This window comes from Solanum verrucosum, unplaced genomic scaffold (assembly GCF_900185275.1).
Source record: "Solanum verrucosum unplaced genomic scaffold, falcon-dt-bn FXZP01000183.1, whole genome shotgun sequence".
NCBI classification, from domain to species: domain Eukaryota; kingdom Viridiplantae; phylum Streptophyta; class Magnoliopsida; order Solanales; family Solanaceae; genus Solanum; species Solanum verrucosum.
Genome location: NW_026020430.1, coordinates 3,612,406 through 3,618,405, shown reverse-complemented (window position 1 = coordinate 3,618,405; position 6,000 = coordinate 3,612,406).

Genomic DNA, 6,000 nt, shown 5'->3' with positions numbered 1-6,000 from the left:
TTTCACATGTAACATGTGTCACTGTTGCCTTGTCATAAAACCCATCAATCCTCGAAAGACTAAATGCTAAGTATAATTAATATCATATTTGATGTTGATTATTAAGAATTAAGATAGTCATATATAAAATTAATTTGCAATTAGAAACTCTGATGTATATATAAGTTAGGAGAAAAATTATATACTCCATCCGTTTCACAAAGAGTGGTCTGGTTTGACTTGACACAAAATTTTAGAAAATAAAGAAGACTTTTGAATCTTGTAGTCGTAAATTAAAGTTATGTCAAATGTACTAAATTGCCCTTCAATCTTGTGGCTTTAAACATGCCACGTGGAAAGCTGAAATTAAAATATTACCAAAAAAGGAAAGAGGTCGTTCTTTTTAAAACGGACTAAAAAGGAAAGGAGGTCATTCTTTTTTAAATAGAGGAAATATTATTTTATAAGAAAAAAGATGGAATAATTGATATACTTGAATACTTAAATTTTGAATGACTAATATATGCATAAAATAATACTTCATTCGTTTTATATTAGTTGATCACTTTTCATTTTGCACGGTACTTAAGAAATCATAAATAAGAAGATAGTTTTACTAAGAGGGTGTTTGGATTGGTTTAAAAGTTGATCAAACCTACTTTTAAGTCATTTTTTTACTTTTGGAAGTATTTGAAAAATATAAAAAATAATTTAAAATAAGTCAACAATGACTGAAAATAAGTTGGGAGGTGTTTGATAAGGTAAAAAATGACTTACATTAAGTTTAAAATAACTTAAAATAAGTCAAAAATCAAAAGGTCTCCCCCCTACTTTTATTTTTTGATTTAAAAGTTATTTCAGTTTAACTTTTTATTTTTGACTTAAAAGTTATTTTTTAAGCCAAACTAAACGGGCTCTAATTCACCCCTTAATTTTTTTTTTGGAGAATTTTACAAATAAATATGAATAATTTCAAAAATAATTAATTGCAATGATAATATAAAAAAAATTAATTAATGTTCTTGATTTTGTAAGGTAAAGTTATCAACTAATATGAGATAACTATTTTTCAATATAATGATCAGTTAATATGAGACGGTGGAAGTACATAACTAATCTCTCAACCATTCTAATCAACTGTCAAATGATCTCTTCTTGTTCTTATGACATTAGTTTTTTTTTTTAATAAGTAAACTTTTTCATCATAGAAATTGAGACGAAGATCATATATAACTAATATTAATTGTGGGAGACACATAATAAAATATAAAAAATTTGTGCCCCTTCATATTATTACTAAGTCCAAATAAACATTACACAATTGCAGAGAGCGCAGGTGTCCTTTTTTGACACGATTCAGAGTCACTTGTGCCCACTCTACATCACTTGTCCCTCATTTATTCCTTCCCCAATTGGATACTTTCTTTATATATATATATATATATTTTATTTTATTTTATCTCTGTCTTTTTTCTTTTTCAATATTAAAAAATTGTAATTATTGACATTGTGGAGCAAATTTAGATACCAGCTCTTAAATATAAAATATTAAATATACATTTATTGCTTTTAAAAACCTCTAAGTAACATGTGCGCTTGTTTATAAATGAAATTATTGTAATTTTTTTTTTTTAATTAAATCATAGCAAGAAGAGCTTGTTGACAATCAAAATATAATTAGTCATACCAATAAGTGTTTGATGAGGTGGAAAGTATTTAAATACGAGTTGAGTTATATCCTTCAACATGAAGAAAAAAAACCAGTGAAGTAAGATTAAGTTGAATTGAATATGAGCACCAGATGTGAAATCAATATAAAAATATTTTACAAAATTTAGAGTCCTAAACTTGGTGACTTAGCCACATAGTTAAGGGTGGCCCCTTTCATTAAAAAAATATAATGTATATATAGAGAGAAAATTGTACGAAATATATATATAAAAAAAATATTTTTCATACATAGATATTAAATTTTGAACACCCTTTACGAAATTTCTAACTTCGTCACGGCCTCAACTCCCCCACCCACCCACCCCGGTTTTATTGTTTTGATTATTATAGTCTAGTGGGGGAAAAATAAGAAATTGTTGAACGCTTTATTTCTGAAATGAGTTCATTTATTTGGAGCACTGTGATTTAATGAACTTTCTAGTCTTCAATATTATTATTTTTTCTCTTTTTGGTCATGATTTCTACTTTTCTAAAGTGACAAATAGTAATTCAGAAATGTTATATATATGGCGCTCCTTGTCGACAGAGGAGCATCAACACCTTCTCACTTAATTGAAACTTTTACTAAATCATGAGCAGTCCTACTTTAATAAATAAATAATTAAACTATATAGTACAAGGTCATGTGATGTCAAATGCATAAATAGTTAGTGTTAAACTAATCCTAACTACAATTAAGAGGTACTTGACTAATTTAGTTTGGATACAAATAATACAATAGTTTATTGTGCTATAGGAAATAGGCATGTTAATGAGAATGATTTCACATTGGATCGGAATGAGAATTCTATGCTTCTTATAAGGAATTGATTAACATAAAACTGAGCTAGTTTATAGATTATAAATCATATCTAAAACGTAAGTAATTTATTATGATATTAAAGTCAGGTTCATTAGATCAACTATAGGGTCATCAGATCATGTAAGTGTTGTGAATATTCTTGATCCTTGAATGTTATGTTTCGAATCAAAAAGTGAAATTTGGATAAAAAATATCCAGATCTTGACTTGAGGTGGGGTGTTGACGAAAATGATCACACATCTGCTTTAAACAAGAACCCCAGGCTCTTTATAAGACTCGATCAATTTTTTTTCTTTGATTTTTTATTTTACTGAGAGTGAGTTTGACTCAAAACCTAATTTTACGAGATATGACGATAGATTAATCTTTTTATCTCTCTTATTCTCACATAAGTATATGAAGCTCCTGGGAATCGTAGATTAGAAGCATTAATTGATTATTTAAGGGGAATCACAAAAAGGTAGGGCTATGAGTTTGGAGTATTTAAAGCTAAAGTACAAAATCATTCACTTTGTCTCATACGTGTCGTCATGCCAATGAACCATTAAGTTTTTCAAATCTGATTAGTGCAGAAAGTTTTAAGATTAACTGAGAATTTAGTTTCAACTCCCAAAAATTGACTATCGACGTACTCTAAGGCTAATGAAAATTCAACAAGTGGCAATATTATTTTGGGGTTGCGTGCAAATAGATCATTAGACAAATAATATGGACACATTAAAGCTATGGTAAACACAAAAAGTACTACAGAATTAATCAACACTTTTCCCTTTTCTTTTTATCATTAAATCATTTTTGGAAATAACTATTACTCCATAAGTCTTTTTTTATTTGAATGTATATTTATTTATTTATTTTTAAAAAAATTGTAAGTGAAAAGAGTTACTTAAACAACTAATCAAATTTATTTCTTCAAATTGAAAACTTATCTTCGATAAAATTCAACCAATTTGTCCAACTAAACGGTATTTTGAAGAAAAATAAATTAATCTCCAAAAGGACCCTAGAAAAAAATAATGAAATTTTCAAACAAACACACTGGCTTGGCATTTTCAATTGATACCAACTTCAAGGTTTAATTTATAAAGTATTTAATTATTTCAATATTTTTAGTAGTACTAATATTTTAACAACAGAGTTCAGCTAGATGCTGACCAATCATATCAACATAAAGATTCTGTCCCCCTTTTTTCCCTTTCTTTTTCCTTTTTTTTTCTTTTCCAACAAATAATTAATTTGCAAAATACAAAAAAGTGCAACTCAATTTTAATTAACTTTTGCTTAATCCTTAAGGTAAACCAGTAGGCAATTATAGGATAGAAGCATTTACTAATCCGATAATATTTCAAAAAATAAAGACATTTTTATTATTTTTTTAATAGTATTATTAACTATGCGAGGAAATAATTTTAGAAAAATTGAAGCTTTCTCTTTGAAAATACCACAACAATAACATATCAATGAAATTTCACAAAAGAAGGGTCTAGAAAGGACGGTGTGTATGCAACCTTACCGCTAGTATGGAAAGATGGATCGAAGAGGCTATTTTGAATGGATCTTTATTGAAGTAATAGCTAAATCAGTGAGAAAAATACATAGTATTTGAAAAAAATCATATAGAACATAATTAAAAAAGGAACAGGCATCAACAACAAATGTTACGATAAATAAAGCACTGAAAAAACATAAGCGAAGAAAAAGCTAATAAGAGATTTCTATTAAGGAAAGCTCGATTATATACTACTCCCTCCGTCCACGATTGTTTGTCAGGGTAAGGTCATGCACACCCCTCAAGGAAAATTTAATACAAGGTGTAATTTGATTAATATAACCCTACTATACCAAGAATACCAAAAGTCCACATAACTTTTCAATTGAACCACACTATCATTAAGGGCAGAATTGGAAAAAAATAACTAATTATTTCTTGATTGTTTAAATTGACAATTAATCTTAGACATCTATTTTTAGTATACCTGCCAAACAATTGTGGACGGAGAGAGACATTTAAACTTATTTCTCGATTGTTATATTTACATATGTAGGATCATGATATTGATAAACTATAAATACATCATATCTTATTTAACCATCTGTCTTCAATACTTTCTCGACCTACTTCACCACTCCTAATAAGTAATACCCACACTTTCTCTTTGAAAATGATTGGTAGAAAAGGGTAAAGGGCAGCATAGTAGTTAAAATGATGGTCAGCATGTTCATAATTTAGAACAAGAACCCAAAAACACAAAAAGAAATATAAAAACATTAGGAGTGGAATTAATTAAATATATAAATGATGGTCCATTATAGGAAATGAGTTGTCACTTTGGTAATAAAACCACTAACATTTTTTGTTTCCATTAAAGGAAAGATTCCTTATTTCTCTCTCTTTCCTAAAAAAGAAAAGTCAAAATCAGAGAAACCATGTGATTTCTGATTTATAAGAAATTTTGGTAAGCGTGTGCATCATAACTCACGTGGATACGCGTGCACCCTGCAATTACTTCCTGTCACAACGAATTGTAGCGCGATGTATAAGATCCTTAACCATTAATCGAAGGTATATAAAAAAGTATAGATATCTATTTCAATTTCCCCCAAAAGCGAACTATTTCTATAACAACTTCAGATTGAAAAAAAAAAACGTGTAATAAAGTGTAGTACACTTATAAAGTCGTTGCGACACATAATTTTTGCTTTGTTCATCTTTCTCCATGTCCAATTTCCATTTTAGGAAAGTGCAATTCCAACGTACAAAGGTCATAAATTGTGCAATGTCACATTAGATGTTGTGGAAAGTGGAAAACAACGACATTAACCATGTTATAAAGTTTGTGTTTTTTTTTTAGGTGAGAGATAGAAATAATCATATTACAAAGTTTGGGTATTGCTATTATTTAGTTTGTGGTTTGTATCAAACCAAACAACCCCTTAAAGGCTGCTGTTACATGCAATCCAAGTTTACTTTTAATTGGGCCAGAAATTAAATAGACCATATATTCCATTACAAGATAATTAATGGAAAAAAGACAGCATAATTAGACATATTTTATTACCATATATACTATTATTACTTATACTTTCAAAATATTATGTATTTTACCATTAATTAAAAAAATTCTACCATATATTAAGGAAGATACACTTAGATACATGTATTTTTGCTACCAGATACACTAAAATAGGGAGAGAGGTGAGCAAGATAGGAAGGGAGACGAGTGAGATTTTGTTGTATATCCCAGATAGGCAAATACACGCGAATCACATAAGATACATATATCTGGTGTGATTCACATGTATCCGCAATGCCAAAGAAATATGATAGTTATGTATCACATATTCATACAAATCTACTTGGATACAATGTATCTAGAACACGTTACACCAAATTTTGGCCCTATGTATCCAAATATATATGTATCTGAATGTATCTAAACGCATCCGAACGCACAAAATCTTGTAAGATACGTAATATTGCAAAATAG